The 20,138-nt window shown below is 51.0% G+C and overlaps 1 protein-coding gene across 1 annotated transcript in view; it reads right to left on the minus strand.

The window, feature by feature from the left end:
• The window catches only part of LOC130361234 (cytochrome P450 2K6-like), a 73,377-nt gene extending 62,164 nt beyond the window's left edge, over positions 1–11,213 (minus strand). Inside the window, exon 1 of the mRNA XM_056563989.1 lies at positions 11,192–11,213. The gene's annotated coding sequence lies outside the window, so the exon portion shown is untranslated. The remainder of the gene's footprint in view (positions 1–11,191) is intronic.
• Positions 11,214–20,138: the final 8,925 nt, after the last annotated feature.

Genomic DNA, 20,138 nt, shown 5'->3' on the forward strand with positions numbered 1-20,138 from the left:
CACTGATCACTTGCCATGTATTAACATGGCAATGATCAGTGTTATCGGCCGTTGATTGCTCAAGCCTGGATTTCAGGCTTGGAGCAATCAATCGACAATCGGACTCGCAGGAGGCAGGTAATGGAACCTCCTGCTGCATCCTAGCTGATCGGGACATCGCGATGGTCCCGATCAGCCTGACTGAGCAGCCGGGATGCATTTACTTTCACTTTTAGAAGCGGCGATCAAAGTTAAAGAGTTAATGCCGGACATCTCCCCGATTGGCGATGTCCGGCATTAGCGTGGATCCAGGGTGCTCATAGCTCATAGCATTATAGCTGAATACGCACAAATGGACGTTAATAAATGCCCATTTGCGCTAATGGGTTAAAAGGTGGGAAAAGGAGGCGGAGCGCACTCATAAAGAGCACGCCTGTTACGCCGAGCGCTCCGGGTCCCCGCTCCTCCCCGGAGCGCTCGCCACATCCTCGCTACTGCAGCGCCCCGGTCAGATCCACTGACCGGGTGCGCTGCGATACCGCCTCCAGCCGGGATGCGATTCGCGATGCGGGTGGCGCCCGCTCGCGATGCGCACCCCGGCTCCCGTACCTGACTCGCTCTCCGTCGGTCCTGTCCCGGCGCGCGCGGCCCCGCTCCCTAGGGCGCGCGCGCGCCGGGTCTCTGCGATTTAAAGGGCCACTGCGCCACTGATTGGCGCAGTTATTCTAATTAGTGTGTTCACCTGTGCACTCCCTATGTATACCTCACTTCCCCTGCACTCCCTCGCCGGATCTTGTTGCCATCGTGCCAGTGAAAGCGTTTCCTTGTGTGTTCCTAGCCTGTGTTCCAGACCTCCTGCCGTTGCCCCTGACTACGATCCTTGCTGCCTGCCCCGACCTTCTGCTACGTCCGACCTTGCTCTTGTCTACTCCCTTGTACCGCGCCTATCTTCAGCAGTCAGAGAGGTTGAGCCGTTGCTAGTGGATACGACCTGGTTACTACCGCCGCTGCAAGACCATCCCGCTTTGCGGCGGGCTCTGGTGAATACCAGTAGTAACTTAGAACCGGTCCACTAGCACGGTCCACGCCAATCCCTCTCTGGCACAGAGGATCCACCTCCTGCCAGCCGAGCCGTGACAGTAGATCCGGCCATGGATCCCGCTGAAGTTCCACTGCCAGTTGTCGCCGACCTCACCACGGTGGTCGCCCAGCAGTCGCAACAGATAGCGCAACAAGGCCGCCAGCTGTCTCAACTGACCGTGATGCTACAGCAGCTACTACCACAGCTCCAGCAATCATCTCCTCCGCCAGCTCCTGCACCTCCTCCGCAGCGAGTGGCCGCTTCCGGCCTACGACTATCCTTGCCGGATAAATTTGATGGGGACTCTAAGTTTTGCCGTGGCTTTCTTTCGCAATGTTCCCTGCACTTGGAGATGATGTCGGACCAGTTTCCTACTGAAAGGTCTAAGGTGGCTTTCGTAGTCAGCCTTCTGTCTGGGAAAGCTCTGTCATGGGCCACACCGCTCTGGGACCGCAATGACCCCGTCACTGCCTCTGTACACTCCTTCTTCTCGGAAATTCGAAGTGTCTTTGAGGAACCTGCCCGAGCCTCTTCTGCTGAGACTGCCCTGCTGAACCTGGTCCAGGGTAATTCTTCCGTTGGCGAGTACGCCATCCAATTCCGTACTCTTGCTTCCGAATTATCCTGGAATAATGAGGCCCTCTGCGCGACCTTTAAAAAAGGCCTATCCAGCAACATTAAAGATGTTCTGGCCGCACGAGAAATTCCTGCTAACCTGCATGAACTCATTCATCTAGCCACTCGCATTGACATGCGTTTTTCCGAAAGGCGTCAGGAGCTCCGCCAGGATATGGACTTTGTTCGCACGAGGCGTTTTTTCTCCCCGGCTCCTCTCTCCTCTGGTCCTCTGCAATCCGTTCCTGTGCCTCCCGCCGTGGAGGCTATGCAAGTTGACCGGTCTCGCTTGACACCTCAAGAGAGGACACGACGCCGCATGGAGAATCTTTGCCTGTACTGTGCCGGTACCGAACACTTCCTGAAGGATTGTCCTATCCGTCCTCCCCGCCTGGAAAGACGTACGCTGACTCCGCACAAGGGTGAGACAGTTCTTGATGTCAACTCTGCTTCTCCACGCCTTACTGTGCCTGTGCGGATATCTGCCTCTACCTTCTCCTTCTCTACTATGGCCTTCTTGGATTCCGGATCTGCAGGAAATTTTATTTTGGCCTCTCTCATCAACAGGTTCAACATCCCGGTGACCAGTCTCGCCAGACCCCTCTACATCAATTGTGTTAACAATGAAAGATTGGACTGTACCGTGCGTTACCGCACGGAGCCCCTCCTAATGTGCATCGGACCTCATCACGAAAAAATTGAGTTTTTGGTCCTCCCCAATTGCACTTCCGAAATTCTCCTTGGACTACCGTGGCTTCAACGCCATTCCCCAACCCTTGATTGGTCCACAGGAGAGATCAAGAGCTGGGGTACTTCTTGTTTCAAGGACTGTCTTAAACCGGTTCCCAGTACTCCCTGCCGTGACCCTGTGGGTCCCCCTGTAACCGGTCTACCTAAGGCTTATATGGACTATGCTGACGTATTTTGTAAAAAACAAGCTGAGACTTTACCTCCTCACAGGCCTTATGACTGTCCTATTGACCTCCTCCCGGGCACTACTCCACCCCGGGGCAGAATTTATCCTCTGTCCGCCCCAGAGACTCTTGCTATGTCTGAATACATCCAGGAAAATTTAAAAAAGGGGTTTATCCGCAAATCCTCCTCTCCTGCCGGAGCTGGATTTTTCTTTGTGTCCAAAAAAGATGGCTCCCTACGTCCTTGCATTGATTACCGCGGACTTAATAAAATCACGGTAAAGAACCGCTACCCCCTACCTCTTATCTCAGAACTCTTTGATCGCCTTCAAGGTGCCCACATCTTTACCAAACTGGACTTAAGAGGTGCTTATAACCTCATCCGCATCAGGGAGGGGGACGAATGGAAAACTGCATTTAACACCAGAGATGGACACTTTGAGTATCTAGTCATGCCCTTTGGCCTGTGCAACGCCCCTGCCGTCTTCCAAGACTTTGTTAATGAAATTTTTCGTGATCTCTTATATTCCTGTGTTGTTGTGTATCTGGACGATATTCTGATTTTTTCTGCCAACTTAGAAGAACATCGCCAGCATGTCCGCATGGTTCTTCAGAGACTTCGAGACAATCAACTTTATGCCAAAATGGAGAAATGTCTGTTTGAATGTCAATCTCTTCCTTTCCTAGGATACTTGGTCTCTGGCCAGGGACTACAAATGGACCCAGATAAACTCTCTGCCGTCTTAGATTGGCCACGCCCCTCCGGACTCCGTGCTATCCAACGTTTTTTGGGGTTCGCCAATTATTACAGACAATTTATTCCTCATTTTTCCACTATTGTGGCTCCTATCGTGGCTTTAACCAAGAAGAATGCCAATCCTAAGTCCTGGTCTCCTCAAGCGGAAGACGCATTTAAACGGCTCAAGTCTGCCTTTTCTTCTGCTCCCGTGCTCTCCAGACCTGACCCATCTAAACCCTTCCTATTGGAGGTTGATGCCTCCTCAGTGGGAGCTGGAGCGGTCCTTCTACAAAAAAATTCTTCCGGGCATGCTGTTACTTGTGGTTTTTTTTCTAGGACCTTCTCTCCGGCGGAGAGGAACTACTCCATCGGGGATCGAGAACTACTGGCCATTAAATTGGCACTTGAGGAATGGAGGCATCTGCTGGAGGGATCAAAATTTCCAGTTATCATTTACACCGACCACAAGAATCTCTCCTATCTCCAGTCTGCCCAACGGCTGAATCCTCGCCAGGCCAGGTGGTCTTTGTTCTTTGCCCGTTTTAACTTTGAAATTCATTTTCGCCCTGCCGACAAGAACATTAGGGCCGATGCTCTCTCTCGTTCCTCGGATGCTTCGGAAGTAGAGGTCTCTCCGCAACACATCATTCCTCCTGACTGTCTGATCTCCACTTCTCCAGCCTCCATCAGGCAAACTCCTCCAGGGAAGACCTTTGTTTCTCCACGCCAACGTCTAGGGATTCTCAAATGGGGTCACTCCTCCCACCTCGCTGGCCATGCGGGCATCAAAAAGTCTTTGCAACTCATCTCTCGCTTCTATTGGTGGCCGACTCTGGAGACGAATGTTGTTGATTTTGTGCGGGCCTGTACTGTCTGTGCCCGGGATAAGACTCCTCGCCAGAAGCCTGCTGGTCTCCTTCATCCTCTGCCTGTCCCCGAACAGCCTTGGTCTCTGATTGGTATGGACTTTATTACAGACTTACCCCCATCCCGTGGCAACACTGTTGTTTGGGTGGTCGTTGATCGATTTTCCAAGATGGCACATTTTATTCCTCTTCCTGGTCTTCCTTCAGCGCCTCAGTTGGCAAAACAATTTTTTGTACACATTTTTCGTCTTCACGGTTTGCCCACGCAGATCGTCTCGGATAGAGGCGTCCAGTTCGTGTCAAAATTCTGGAGGGCTCTCTGTAAACAACTCAAGATTAAATTAAACTTCTCTTCTGCTTATCATCCTCAATCCAATGGGCAAGTAGAAAGAATTAACCAGGTCCTGGGTGACTATTTACGGCATTTTGTTTCCTCCCGCCAGGATGACTGGGCAGATCTTCTACCATGGGCCGAATTCTCGTACAACTTCAGAGTCTCTGAATCTTCTTCTAAATCCCCATTTTTCGTGGTGTACGGCCGTCACCCTCTTCCCCCCCTCCCTACTCCCTTGCCCTCTGGTTTGCCCGCTGTGGATGAAGTGACTCGTGATCTTTCCACCATATGGAAAGAGACCCAAAATTCTCTTTTACTGGCTTCATCTCGCATGAAAAAGTTTGCCGATAAGAAAAGAAGAGCTCCCCCCATTTTTTCTCCCGGAGACAAGGTATGGCTCTCCGCTAAATATGTCCGCTTCCGTGTCCCCAGCTACAAACTGGGACCACGCTATCTTGGTCCTTTCAAAATCTTGTGCCAAATTAATCCTGTCTCTTACAAACTTCTTCTTCCTCCTTCTCTTCGTATTCCTAATGCCTTTCATGTCTCTCCTCTTAAACCACTCATCATCAACCGTTTCTCTCCCAAACTTGTTTCTCCCACTCCTGTTTCCGGTTCCTCTGACATCTTCTCCGTAAAGGAGATACTGGCCTCCAAGACGGTCAGAGGAAAAAAAAATTTTTTGGTCGATTGGGAGGGCTGTGGTCCTGAAGAGAGATCCTGGGAACCTGAGGACAACATCCTAGACAAAAGTCTGGTCCTCAGGTTCTCAGGCTCCAAGAAGAGGGGGAGACCCAAGGGGGGGGGGGGTACTGTTACGCCGAGCGCTCCGGGTCCCCGCTCCTCCCCAGAGCGCTCGCCACATCCTCGCTACTGCAGCGCCCCGGTCAGATCCACTGACCGGGTGCGCTGCGATACCGCCTCCAGCCGGGATGCGATTCGCGATGCGGGTGGCGCCCGCTCGCGATGCGCACCCCGGCTCCCGTACCTGACTCGCTCTCCGTCGGTCCTGTCCCGGCGCGCGCGGCCCCGCTCCCTAGGGCGCGCGCGCGCCGGGTCTCTGCGATTTAAAGGGCCACTGCGCCACTGATTGGCGCAGTTGTTCTAATTAGTGTGTTCACCTGTGCACTCCCTATGTATACCTCACTTCCCCTGCACTCCCTCGCCGGATCTTGTTGCCATCGTGCCAGTGAAAGCGTTTCCTTGTGTGTTCCTAGCCTGTGTTCCAGACCTCCTGCCGTTGCCCCTGACTACGATCCTTGCTGCCTGCCCCGACCTTCTGCTACGTCCGACCTTGCTCTTGTCTACTCCCTTGTACCGCGCCTATCTTCAGCAGTCAGAGAGGTTGAGCCGTTGCTAGTGGATACGACCTGGTTACTACCGCCGCTGCAAGACCATCCCGCTTTGCGGCGGGCTCTGGTGAATACCAGTAGTAACTTAGAACCGGTCCACTAGCACGGTCCACGCCAATCCCTCTCTGGCACAGAGGATCCACCTCCTGCCAGCCGAGCCGTGACAACGCCCACTCCGAAGTAGTGCCGCCGCGACGATGCGCAGCCGGCTAGACAGGGTATGGGCGAGAAGGAGGGCTCAACATATTGCGTGGGGGGAGGGCTTAAGGCACAGGCAGGGGAGAGGGCTCGGGCCATGGGCAGGGAAGAGGGCGCAAGGAACGGGCAGGACAGGGCTCACAGGGACTATACCGGGAAAGGAGGGCGGGACTGACGAGAGGTCCGCCAGCCTCCCAAACCTAACGCTGGCGCCACGGGCGCAACAGGAGGGGATGCCAGCTCAGCCACATAAATAAGGGGCAGAAACATACCAGCCGGCAGGCAAAACTCCGGGTCCTGGGTAGATTGAGGGGGGAAGGGAGACATAACAGCTATAAATACCCAGGGGAGGGCACCTGAAAACCCAGGAAACTATTAAACCCCTGATTGGAGCACTCCTTCCCCCCCCCACCCATGGGACATACCACTACAGTTACTGACAAGTTTTAAAGGCGGGGGAGGGGGCTAAAATCCTTGCCTGTATTTTTCTTAACCCCTTAACTGCTCACCAGTCAGGGGGCAAGCTAGTTATGCACAGCTTGCCCCTCCAAGATCTAAGTTAAACACCAGTGCAGCGCTCTTCACTCCCTGCCACTCCTTTTCGTTCACTGTAGAGAAAACAGGGGTGCTGGAGCATGAGCTTTATTGGAGACACCTGTTGTAAATTCGGTGGATTGGACATGATTTGAGAAGATATAGCCCTGTCTATATGAGATCTAATGACTGACAATATATATCAGACCAAAACCCAAGCCATAAGGTACAAACAACTGCTTGTAGAGCTCAGAGAAATAATTGCAGGGAGCCACAGATCTGGAGAAGGGGACAAAAATATTTCTGTTGCACTGAAAGTTTCCAGAAACACAGTGGTCTTCATAATTCGTAAATGAAAGATGGTTGGAACCACCAGGAGTCTTGCTAGAGCTGCCACCCCACTAAACTTAGTAACTGGGGAGAGGAAGGGCCTTGGTAAGAGATGTGACCAAGAAACCAATAGACACTCTGGCTGAGCTCCAAAGATCCTGTGTGGAGATGGGAGAAACTTCCTGAAGGTCCAGAACCATCACTGCAGCCTCCACAATCTGGACTTTATGGCAGAAAGAAGCATCTCCTAAGTGGGGGGGGGGGGGGGGGGAAACAAAAGAAAAACAGAAAAAAGCCTATCTGGAGCTTATGGACTCTCAGACTGTGAGAAACAAGATTTTCTGGTTTGGTGAAACCAAGCTTGAATGTTTTGCCTCAAATAAATCAAGTGTCATGTGTGGATGAAACCAGGCACTGCCCATCATCTGCTCAATACCATCCCTACAGTGATCATGGTGGGGGCAGCATCATGTCTGAAGGAAACAAGGCACTGCCTATCACCTGCCCAATACCATCCCTACAGTGATCATGGTGGGGGCAGCATCATGTCTGGAGGAAACCAGGCACTGCCCATCACCTGCCCAATACCATCCGTACAGTGATCATGGTGGGGGCAGCGTCATGTCTGCAGGAAACCAGGCACTGCCCATCACCTGCCCAATACCATCCCTACAGTCAGGCCCGTCGCTACCGGATCGGCAAACCAAGCAATTGCTTGGGGCCCCGAGCTGGCTGGGGGGCCCCGAGCAGAGCCGGTGCTTGCCCGTCCTGTAGCGACGGGGCACTTCGGGAGGCCCGCACATTTGAATTAAATTACCTTTGTAGGGCGCCGGCCCCTTAAGAAAAAAACGGCACCGGACAGGTCAGGGGCTGAAGGGAGTAGAGACGTCAAGTGCCTGCGCGCACGTCTACGCCAATCACCTGACCTGTCCCTGCCTACGTCCCCACGCGAACCTCCAGCATCCTCCGTGCAGTGGCAGGAGCAGCAGCAGACTTGCGCCACTGCAACGATCCGCGGCAGGGTAAGTACACTGGCGCGGGGGGGGGGGGGATTGTATGGTGGTTAGGGGACTGCAATGGTGATGAGAGGTGTGTGTGTGTGGTGGGGGGGGTGGGGGGGTGTTATGGGGGTGATGAGAGTTGCAGGGGGGTGTTATGGGGGTCATGAGAGATGCAGGGGGTATTATGGGGGTCATGAGAGGTGCAATGGTGTTATGGGGGTCATGAGAGATGCAGGCGGGTGTTATGGGGGTCATGAGAGATGCAGGGGGGTGTTATGGGGGTCATGAGAGATGCAGGGGGGTGTTATGGCGGTGATGAGAGGTGCAGGGGGGTGTTATGGGGGTCATGAGAGATGCAGGGGGGGGGTGTTATGGGGGTCATGAGAGATGCAGGGGTGTTATGGGGGTCATGAGAGATGCAGGGGGGGTGTTATGGGGTTCATGAGAGATGCAGGGGGGTGTTATGGGGTTCATGAGAGATGCAGGGGGTGTTATGGGGGTGATGAGAGGTGCAGGGGGGGTGTTATGGGGTCATGAGAGATGCAGGGGGTGTTATGGGGTCATGAGAGATGCAGGGGGGTGTTATGGGGCCATGAGAGATGCAGGGGGGTGTTATGGGGTCATGAGAGATGCAGGGGGGTGTTATGGGGGTGATGAAAGATGCAGGGGGGTGTTATGGGGGTGATGAGAGGTGCAGGGGGGTGTTATGGGGGTCATGAGAGATGCAGGGGGGTGTTATGGGGGTCATGAGAGGTGCATGGGTGTTATGGGGGTCATGAGAGATGCAGGGCGGGTCTCATGGGGTTGATGAGAGGTGTAGGGGTGATGAGAGGTGCAGGGGGGGGTGTTATGGGGTCATGAGAGATGCAGGAGGGGTGTTATGGGGTCATGAGAGATGCAGGGGGGTGTTATGGGGGTGATGAGAGATGCATGGGGGGTGTTATGGGGGTCATGAGAGATGCAGGGGGTGTTATGGGGGTGATGAGAGGTGCCGGGGGTGTTATGGGGGTGATGAGAGGTGAAGGGGGGGGGATGTTATGGGAGTGATGAGAGGTGCAGGGGGGTGTTATGAGGGTGATGAGAGGTGCATGGGGGGTGTTATGGGGGTGATGAGAGGTGCCCCCCCCCTGCACCTCTCCTCATCACCCCCCATAACCTCCCCTGGTTATAATAGTGATGAGGAGAGGTGGGGAGTTATAGTAATGATGAGGAGAGGTTTGGCGGGGGGGGGGGGGGGGTTTATGGGGGTGATGAGGACACAGAAGATAAGAGGGGTGTATATGTATATATGATGTGTATGCATGTGTGGCAGTATTATTGTATTCAGTGGATACAGTGTGGAGCAGCATTATATTCAGGGTACAGTGTGTGGCAGAATTATATTTAGTGGGTACAGTGTGGGGCAGTATTATATTCAGGGTACAGTGTGGGGCAGTATTATATTCAGGGTACAGTGTATAGCAGTATTATATTCAGGGTACAGTGTGGGGCAGTATTTTATTTAGGATACAGTGTGGGGCAGTATTTTATTTAGGGTACAGTGTGGGGCAGTATTATATTTAGTGGGTACAGTGAATAGCAGGATTATATTTAGTGGGTACAGTGTATGGCAGTATTATATTTAGTGGGTACAGTGTGTGGTAGTATATTTAGTGGGTACTGTGTATAGCAGTATTATATTTAGGGTACAGTGTATGGCAGTATTATATTCAGGGTACAGTGTGTGGCAGGGTTATATTTAGTGGGTACAGTGTATAGCAGTATTATATTCAGGGTACAGTGTACAGCAGTATTATAATCAGGGTACAGTGTGTGGCAGTATTATATTTAGTGGGTACAGTGTATGGCAGTATTATATTCAGGGTACAGTGTGGGGCAGTATTTTATTCAGGGTAACAGTGTGGGGCAGTATTTTATTAAGGTTATAATGATTACTGTCTTCATGCAGAGGATGAGGTTCTGCTGACAGTGAGGAGCCAATGATGTCTGGATGTCAGACTCTGCAGAGAAGATGGAGCTGGAGGAAGACCTGGTCTCTGGACCAGATGAAGAAGAAAAGATAACAGAGAAGACATTACTCAGGTCAGAAGATGTCACTCAGGTCACTGATATCATTGTGTATTCTCCTGACTGCCCCATCAGAGCTGTAGTCACTTGTAAGTTCTGCAGTGATGATGGGTAAAACTGTGTCCAATCTGTGTCTCTCCAGCTGTTACAAAACTACAACTCCCCTTGCCAGAGGCTCTTCAGACATGATGGGAGTTTTAGCTTTCCAACAGCTGGAGAACCACTGCAACCGAGGTGATCGGTGGGGGTCTCAGCAGTCGAACCCCCACCAAAAAAAATGCCCGGGGGGGGGGGGGGCTGGACAGGGGGTATGGGTAAGGAACACTGCTGCACCTAATGTGGGGGGAACACTGCTGCACCTAATGTGGGGGTAACACTGCCTACCTAATGTGCGTCGTATCGACGTTCGCTTACATTGCGCTCCCAGAATTCAAGGGCCGGCGTTACCATGTCCTGATGCCGGCCCTAGAGCGTGACGTGCGTGAACATCAAAGGGGGGGTGGCCTCCATGTCCATTTTGCTTGAGGTCCCCAAATTTCTTCAAACGGCCCTGCCTACAGTGATCATGGTGGGGGCAACATCATGTCTGGAGGAAACCAGGCACTGCCCATCACCTGTCCAATATCATGTCGGTGGGGGCAGCATCATGTCTGGAGGAAACCAGGCACTGTCCATCACCTGTCCAATACCATCTCTACAGTGATCATGGTGGGGGCAGCATCATGTCTGGAGGAAACCAGGCACTGCCCCTTCACCTGCCCAATATCATGTCTACCGTGAAATATGGTGGGGGCAGCATCATGTTTTGGGGAAACCAGGCACTGCCCATCACCTGCTCAATACCATCCCTACAGTGATCATGGTGGGGGCAGCATAATGTCTGGAGTAGAGATGAGCAAAAAATTTGATCCAAATAATTTCAGTCCGGATTAATTTGCGGCGAATCGCTATTAAAAACGGCTATTTCTGGACTACAGAGAGCCTTAATAGGGGTGTAGAACACTTTGCCTTGCTGTAACATGCATAGGGTGTGTGCTGGGGTAGTGAAATAATACTGTTTTTTACAGCTAGCGCTCCGGCCAGTCACACAGGCCGTGAGTGCTCTCTTCCTCTGTCCTCCGGTGGGCCCAGGATTCCCATGGCGGGACTTGCCCACATGCGAATCCCGGGCTGTCACTCACCTCCTCCTTCTTCTGTTTCCTCCGTGTTCTCACACCACTGGTGCGTGTGTCCCCGCCTTCCAGGACACACACACCGGAGCTCTGAGATTTAAAGGGCCAGTGCGCCCTTAATTAGTGTTTGCACCTGTCCCTTCTCTATAAGTATGTGCACCTCCCTTTACCTCTTGCCGGATCTTTGTGTGCCAAGTGCCCTAGTGAAAGCGTTTATTGTGCCCTGCCTTACCGTGTTCCTGACCTACCTGCTACCTGACCTACCTGTGCCGCCTGCCTACTGACCTCTTGCTGCTTCCCTGTTCTCGCTACCGTGCTGCCAGCCCTGACTTTCTGCTATACTGACGAGTTGCCATATTCCTCCTGTACCACGTCTTCTCCTCAGCAGCCTGTGTAGACATGTCGTGTCAGGTGTAGCGACCTGGGTGCTGCCTGCCACAGCAAGTCCATCATGCTTTGCGGCGGGCTCTGGTGAAAACCAGCGGCACCTTAGACTCCGCTCCCTGACATGGCAAAAGCCATCATTCACACAGGCTCAGCGGATCTACTACCTCCTTGCCGCTAATGGTAAGATCCAGCCATGAATCCCCCTGGGGTGCCTCTGCCTGATGTTATGGATCTCTCCACCGTCGTCGCTCAACAGTCGCAGCAGTTAGTCCATCAGGCGGAACAACTCAATCAACTATCTGCCATGATGCAACAGCTTCTAGCCGTCCAGCAGCAGCAACAGCAGCCACATCCTGCTCCTGTGTCTCCTCCTGTGCCTGCAGCTCCTTCCGAATCCAAGCTTCATTTACCCTTGCCTTCGAAGTATGAAGGAGAGCCTAAGTTGTGTAGAGGCTTCGTGACTCAATGCTCTATGCATTTGGAGCTCATGGCTGATCAGTATCGACTGAGAGAGCTAAAGTGGCGATTGTGGTCAGTCTATTATACTCTGGGATCGTAATGATCCGGTGTCTTCTAACCTGCAGGTTTTTCTCTTTGAATTTTGCAATTTCTTTGAAGAACCTGCATGGGCCTCCTCGGCCGAGACGGCACTTCTGAATCTCAGTCAAGGGAACTCCTCAGTGGGCGACTATGCGGTTCTGCACTCTTGCTTCTGAACTGGCTTGGAACGACAAGGCCTTGTGTGCTACTTTCAAAAGGACTGTCTAGTCTTGCAGCACAAGATCCTCCTTCTACCCTGTGTGAGCTTATCCATTTGACCACTCAAATTCGTGTGCATTTTGCCGAGAGGCAGGAAGAACTTCATCTGGAAAGAGAACCTGTCCGTATTCCGCGATTTCCTCATCTGACACCTGTATTCCAGCATCCACCTCTACCCTCTCCTATGTTTCCTGCCGAAGAGGCAATGCAGGTGGATTGGTCTCGTCTAACACTGCAGGAAAGATCCTGTCGATGCAATGAGAATTTGTGCCTATATTGTGCCAGTCCGGAGCATTTTCTTAAAGGCTGTTCTATATGTCCTCAGTGTTTGGGAAACGCTTGCACCTAGGATTCGTGGGAGAGGCATCCCTAGGTGTGAATGCTACCTCTACTTGTTTGACCATGCCGGTTCAAGTTTATACTCATACCAAGACATCTTTCTTCGCTTCTGCCTTTTTGGACTCCGATTCCATTGGAGATTTAATTGATGCCTCTCTGGTCCATAAACATCGTCTTCCAGTGACTCTACTTGCTAAGCCTATGTACATTTCCTCTGTCAATGGAGAAAACCTGAACTGTACTGTGCTTTCCACACTGAACCTCTCGTTATGCAAATGATTGTGTTACATAAGGAAAAAATTTAGTTCTACGTGCTTCCACATTGTACTTCAGAGCTTCTTCTTGTTCTTCCTTGGCTTCAGCATCACACTCCACTCCTCGACTGGAGGTCTGGTGAGGTCACCCGCTAGGGATTTTTTTTGCCAGAAACACTGTCTCGAGCCTACCCTGCCTAAGTATATCAATATGCCTTCTTCTATGCTGGGATTGCCCCTTCCTTATCAAGACTACTCTGATATATTCAGTGAAAAGCAGGCTTAAATTCTTCTGTCACATCGTCCCTATAACTGTCCTATTAACTTACAGCCAGAGACTTTGCCTCCCCGGGGAAGAATTTATCCTTTTGTCTGTTCCAGAGACACAAGCCATAGCTAAATATATCCAAGAGTCCAAAAGGGGTTCAACCGTAAATCCTCCTCCCCAGCCGGAGAGAGTTTCTTCTTTGTCGGGAAGAAGGATTGTTCTCTTCGTCCTTGTATTGACTACCGGGGACTTAACAAAATTACGATCAAAAATCACTAGCCTTTTGCCTTTAATTTCTGAACTTTTTGATAGTCTTCGGGGAGCCAAGATTTTCTTCAAATTGGATCTTCGAGAGCATACAATCTCATTCGTATTTGTGAAAAAGATGAATGGAAGACAGCCTTTAACACCCGAGATGGAGACTTTGAATATCTCATGATGCCATTTGGCCTCTGTAACGCTCCAGCTGTCTTTTAAGAATTCGTTAAAGGGGTACTCCGGTGAAAGCCTTTTTTCTTTTAAATCAACTGGTGGTAGAAAGTTAAACATATTTGTAAATTACTTCTATTAAAAAATCTTAATCCTTCCAGTACTTATTAGCTGCTGAATGCTACAGAGGAAATTCCTTTCTTTTTGGAACACTGATACATCACGAACACAGTGCTCTCTGCTGACATCTCTGTCCATTTTAGCAACCATGCATAGCAGATGTATGCTAAGGGCAGCATGGTGGCTCAGTGGTTAGCACTGCTGCCTTGCAGTGCTGGGGACTTAGGTTCAAATCCCACTAAGGACAACAATAAATAAAGCGTTATTATTATTATATTAACGTCAGCAGAGAGAACTGTGGTCGTGATGTCATCAGAGAGCATTCCAAAAAGAAAACAATTTCCTCTGTAGTATTCAGCAGCTAATAAGTACAGCAGCTAATAAGTAATAGAAGTATTTACAAATGGGGTCTGTTCTATGTTGGGGGTAGTAGTAGTAGAGGGGCTGAGGGATTGATCGCACCGGGTCTCACTTCTGAGACCCGATCCGATCAGATGTTATTAAGCAGGGGAGCAGGCGGCATGTTCCGATCCCCTGCAATGTACAGTAAACTTTCATTTTTAAATTCCCCACCAGGAGCCCTGAATGGCCGGGACCGAGGAGCCAATCAGGGCTCCTGGCAGGGTTTTAATATAGAAGCGCTGTGGTGGGCAAAGATGTATAGAATCGCTGGGGGGGGGAAGGGTATATATCTGGCCCCTCCAGTGTTTCTATATATCTTTCCCCCTGCTGCGCTATATCAAACTTAGTGCCAGCTGCGCTTGAATAAATGTACTGCCCCCCCCCAGCGCTATTATATATCTATACTGACCCTCGCTGCGCATATACTGACCCCCGTTGCTCATATTTATATATATACTGACCCCCCCAGCTGCGCATATTAATATTCATGCTCACCCTCCCCTGGCTGCCAATGAATGAAAACTCTATTAGCGGCGGAGCGGAAGGCTGCTGCATATCATGCTGTGGGGGTCAGACATATGGATATATGTCTGACCCTCACATCATACATATACAAATGCCGGCTCACCGCTATGAATGACAAGTAAGCTATTGGCAGCAGCAGCGCGAGCCTCCGCTCCCTGCACTGCTTTACTTGTCATTCATAGCGGTGAGCCGGCACCTGTATATATAGATGCTGTGAGGGTCAGACATATATCCATATGTCTGACCCCTACCGCGTATCTATATATACAGGTGCCGGCTCACCGCTATAAATGATAAGTAAGCTATTAGGAGCAGCAGCGCGAGCCTCGGCTCCCTGCACTGCTTTACTTGTCATTCATAGCGGTGAGCCAGCATTTGTATATGTATTAAGTGAGGGTCAGACATATATCCATATGTCTGACCCCCGCAGCCTTCCGCTCTGCCGCTAATAGAGTTTTCATTCATTGGCAGCCAGGGGAGGAGAGCATGAATATTAATATGCGCAGCTGGGGGGGTCAGTATATATATATATATATATATATATATATATATATATATATATATATATATATATATTTATGGTCAGGGCCTTTCAGTGCGTATGGAACGTACGTCTACCTAACCTAACATACCATGATAACTATAACCCTATTTCCTATCCTGTAACAAGAATACCGGACATAACCTACCTTATCTAATCTGCGGCAGAGGTGTGCCCGTGCCGCCGTCGGGGGGTACACCTTAAGTGGGCATACCCTGAATGAGGCTGAAGGAAGACCTGAAAAAAGAGGGAGGGCTGATGGGTGGGACAGCGTGACGTCCAACGTGCACCTGAACCTGCACGTGCTGGTATTTATACCACCCAGGCCCCTCCCATAAACCCAGGTTGTCATTCAACCTTTCACTTATGGTCAGGGCCTTTCAGTGCGTATGGAACGTACGCCTACCTAACCTAACATACCATGATAACTATAACCCTATTTCCTATCCTGTAACAAGAATACCGGACATAACCTACCTTATCTAATCTGCGGCAGAGGTGTGCCCGTGCCGCCGTCGGGAGGTACACCTTAAGTGGGCAAAAAACAGCATGCCTAGTGGAGTGGTATAATATGCCCTTGTGATACCAGAGCCTGAGCTGCCAAACCAGCCTTCAGGCCATGTTCCCAACCCCCTCAGCGAATATCCGATATTACTGCGGACATCCCTATAATGACACCTACCTCACCAGAAGCCCTAGCTACCATCTAGACACCATGTGCATATTCGCCACCTGAACTTTCTGAATGGACTGACCAACCCGCTCCCTATCCTACTGTACCACATGACCCACTATCCATAAACCTAGTATGTAGTTTCCAGGATTATGGCCAAAACCTGACAACCGTAGGGAGCCCTAAAAAGAAACCCAAGTGTCATGAGACACAGAACATTACAGATATATACTGCCGATACCACGAAGTATTCCCTAAATCAACGACCATAACTATGGGAGAAAACAACTAACTGAACCATGTTAACATGTGTACACAGGTCACCTGTAAATGATCACTTAATACCGGTATAACAGTCGTATGCTGCAAACGAGTCAGAACATACGACTATGCAGTGCATCCCACCTGAGAACGTGACAGGCATGACGGGTATACAGCTGCCTATGTGTAGTGCCGTTACTGCTCTGAAAACGTGTCAGCAACAATAACCAAGTAGTATATCCCACCTGAGAACGTGTCAGGCATATCAGGTATACACTCCTCTATGTGTCCTGCTGCTACTGCTCGGGAAAACGTGCCCGAAACAATAGCCCAAATGATGTATTCCCCTGCAGACGTGGCAGGCAGTGTGAGAATATCCGTAACCTGTAAACGTAACCCGATTCAAAATGGTTGATAATGCGCCTATGTGCCTGATGCAAATGACCATCACGTGTAAGATCCGTGCACTGTGGTTACCATGAAAGTAAGCACTATGCCTAGCACGTAGTGTCATACCCGCAACAATGACGTAAGCGTATTGTCACGATGCCGGCTGGCAGGTAGTGGATCCTCTGTGCCAGAGAGGGATTGGCGTGGACCGTGCTAGTGGACCGGTTCTAAGCCACTACTGGTTTTCACCAGAGCCCGCCGCAAAGCGGGATGGTCTTGCTGCGGCGGTAGTGACCAGGTCGTATCCACTAGCAACGGCTCACCTCTCTGGCTGCTGAAGATAGGCGCGGTACAAGGGAGTAGGCAGAAGCAAGGTCGGACGTAGCAGAAGGTCGGGGCAGGCAGCAAGGATCGTAGTCAGGGGCAACGGCAGAAGGTCTGGAACACAGGCTAGGAACACACAAGGAACGCTTTCACTGGCACAATGGCAACAAGATCCGGCAAGGGAGTGCAGGGGAAGTGAGGTGATATAGGGAAGTGCACAGGTGAACACACTAATTGGAACCACTGCGCCAATCAGCGGCGCAGTGGCCCTTTAAATCGCAGAGACCCGGCGCGCGCGCGCCCTAGGGAGCGGGGCCGCGCGCGCCGGGACAGAACAGACGGAGAGCGAGTCAGGTAGGGGAGCCGGGGTGCGCATCGCGAGCGGGCGCTACCCGCATCGCGAATCGCATCCCGGCTGGCAGCGGAATCGCAGCGCCCCGGGTCAGAGGACGTGACCGGAGCGCTGCAGCGGGAGGAGTGAAGCGAGCGCTCCGGGGAGGAGCGGGGACCCGGAGCGCTCGGCGTAACAGTACCCCCCCCCTTGGGTCTCCCCCTCTTCTTAGAGCCTGAGAACCTGAGGAGCAGACTTTTGTCTAGGATGTTGTCCTCAGGTTCCCAGGATCTCTCTTCAGGACCACAACCCTCCCAGTCCACTAAAAAAAAATTTTTCCCTCTGACCTTTTTGGCAGCTAAGATTTCTTTGACCGAGAAGATGTCCGAGGAGCCGGAAACAGGAGTGGGAGGAACAGATTTGGGAGAAAAACGGTTGAGGATGAGTGGTTTGAGAAGAGAGACGTGAAAGGCATTAGGGATACGAAGAGAAGGAGGAAGAAGAAGTTTATAAGAGACAGGATTAATTTGACACAAAATTTTGAAAGGACCAAGATAGCGTGGTCCCAACTTGTAGCTAGGGACACGGAAGCGGACATATTTAGCGGAGAGCCATACCTTGTCTCCAGGGGAAAAAACGGGAGGGGCTCTTCTTTTCTTATCCGCGAACTTCTTCATGCGTGATGAAGCCTGTAAGAGAGAATTTTGGGTCTCTCTCCATATGATGGAAAGGTCACGAGAAATTTCATCCACAGCGGGCAGACCAGAGGGCAAGGGAGTAGGGAGGGGGGGAAGAGGGTGACGGCCGTACACCACGAAAAATGGGGATTTGGAGGAAGACTCAGAGACCCTGAAGTTATACGAGAATTCGGCCCATGGGAGGAGATCTGCCCAGTCATCCTGGCGGGAGGAAACAAAATGTCGCAAATAATCACCCAAGATCTGGTTAATTCTTTCTACTTGTCCATTGGACTGGGGATGATATGCAGAAGAAAAATTTAATTTAATCTTGAGTTGTTTACAGAGAGCCCTCCAGAATTTAGACACGAATTGGACGCCTCTATCCGAGACAATCTGCGTAGGCAACCCGTGAAGACGAAAAATGTGTACAAAAAATTGTTTAGCCAACTGAGGCGCAGAAGGAAGACCAGGAAGAGGGATGAAATGTGCCATTTTGGAGAATCGATCAACGACCACCCAAATAACAGTGTTGCCACGGGAAGGGGGTAAATCAGTAATAAAATCCATACCAATCAGAGACCAAGGCTGTTCGGGGACAGGCAGAGGATGAAGAAAACCAGCGGGCTTCTGGCGAGGAGTCTTATCCCGGGCACAGATAGTGCAGGCTCGCACAAAGTCCACAACATCCGTCTCCAGAGTCGGCCACCAATAGAAGCGGGAGATGAGTTGCACAGATTTCTTGATACCCGCATGACCTGCGAGATGGGAGGAGTGACCCCATTTGAGGATTCCGAGGCGTTGGCGAGGAGAAACAAAGGTCTTTCCTGGAGGAGTCTGCCTGATGGAGGCAGGAGAAGTGGAGATCAGGCAGTCAGGTGGAATGATGTGTTGCGGAGAGAGTTCAACTTCTGAGGCATCCGAGGAACGAGAGAGAGCATCGGCCCTAATGTTCTTATCGGCAGGACGAAAGTGAATCTCAAAATTAAATCGGGCAAAGAACAGAGACCACCGGGCCTGGCGAGGATTCAGCCGTTGGGCAGACTGGAGGTAGGAGAGGTTCTTGTGGTCGGTGTAGATAATAACAGGAGAACTTGATCCCTCCAACAGATGCCTCCATTCCTCAAGTGCTAATTTAATGGCTAGAAGCTCTCGATCCCCGATGGAGTAGTTCCTCTCCGCTGGAGAGAAGGTCCTAGAGAAAAAACCACAAGTGACAGCATGCCCGGAAGAATTTTTTTGTAGAAGAACAGCTCCAGCTCCCACTGAGGAGGCATCAACCTCCAATAGGAAGGGTTTGGAAGGGTCAGGTCTGGAGAGGACGGGAGCCGAAGAAAAGGCAGACTTGAGTCGTTTAAAGGCGTCTTCTGCTTGAGGAGGCCAGGACTTGGGATCAGCATTTTTTTTGGTTAAAGCCACGATAGGAGCCACAATGGTAGAAAAATGTGGAATAAATTGCCTGTAATAATTGGCGAACCCCAAAAAGCGTTGGATAGCACGGAGTCCGGAGGGGCGTGGCCAATCTAAGACGGCAGAAAATTTGTCTGGATCCATCTGTAGTCCCTGGCCAGAGACCAAATATCCTAGAAAAGGAAGAGATTGGCATTCAAACAGACATTTCTCAATTTTGGCATAGAGTTGGTTGTCACGAAGTCTCTGAAGAACCATACGGACATGCTGGCGGTGTTCTTCTAGATTGGCAGAAAAAATTAGGATATCGTCCAGATATACAACAACACAAGAGTATAACAGATCACGAAAAATTTCATTGACAAAGTCTTGGAAGACGGCAGGGGCGTTGCACAGGCCAAAGGGCATGACCAGATACTCAAAGTGTCCATCTCTGGTGTTAAATGCCGTTTTCCACTCGTCCCCCTCTCTGATGCGGATGAGGTTATAGGCGCCTCTTAAGTCCAATTTAGTAAAGATGTGGGCACCTTGGAGGCGATCAAAGAGTTCAGAGATGAGGGGTAAGGGGTAGCGGTTCTTAACCGTGATTTTATTAAGACCGCGGTAGTCAATGCAAGGACGTAGGGAGCCATCTTTTTTGGACACAAAGAAAAATCCGGCTCCGGCAGGAGAGGAGGATTTACGGATAAAGCCCTTTTTAAGATTCTCCTGGACGTATTCGGACATGGCAAGAGTCTCTGGGGCAGAGAGAGGATAAATTCTGCCCCGGGGTGGAGTAGTGCCCGGGAGGAGGTCGATAGGGCAATCATAAGGCCTGTGAGGAGGTAGAGTCTCAGCTTGTTTTTTGCAGAAAACATCCGCGAAGT

This window comes from Hyla sarda, chromosome 3 (assembly GCF_029499605.1).
Source record: "Hyla sarda isolate aHylSar1 chromosome 3, aHylSar1.hap1, whole genome shotgun sequence".
Lineage (NCBI taxonomy): Eukaryota > Metazoa > Chordata > Amphibia > Anura > Hylidae > Hyla > Hyla sarda.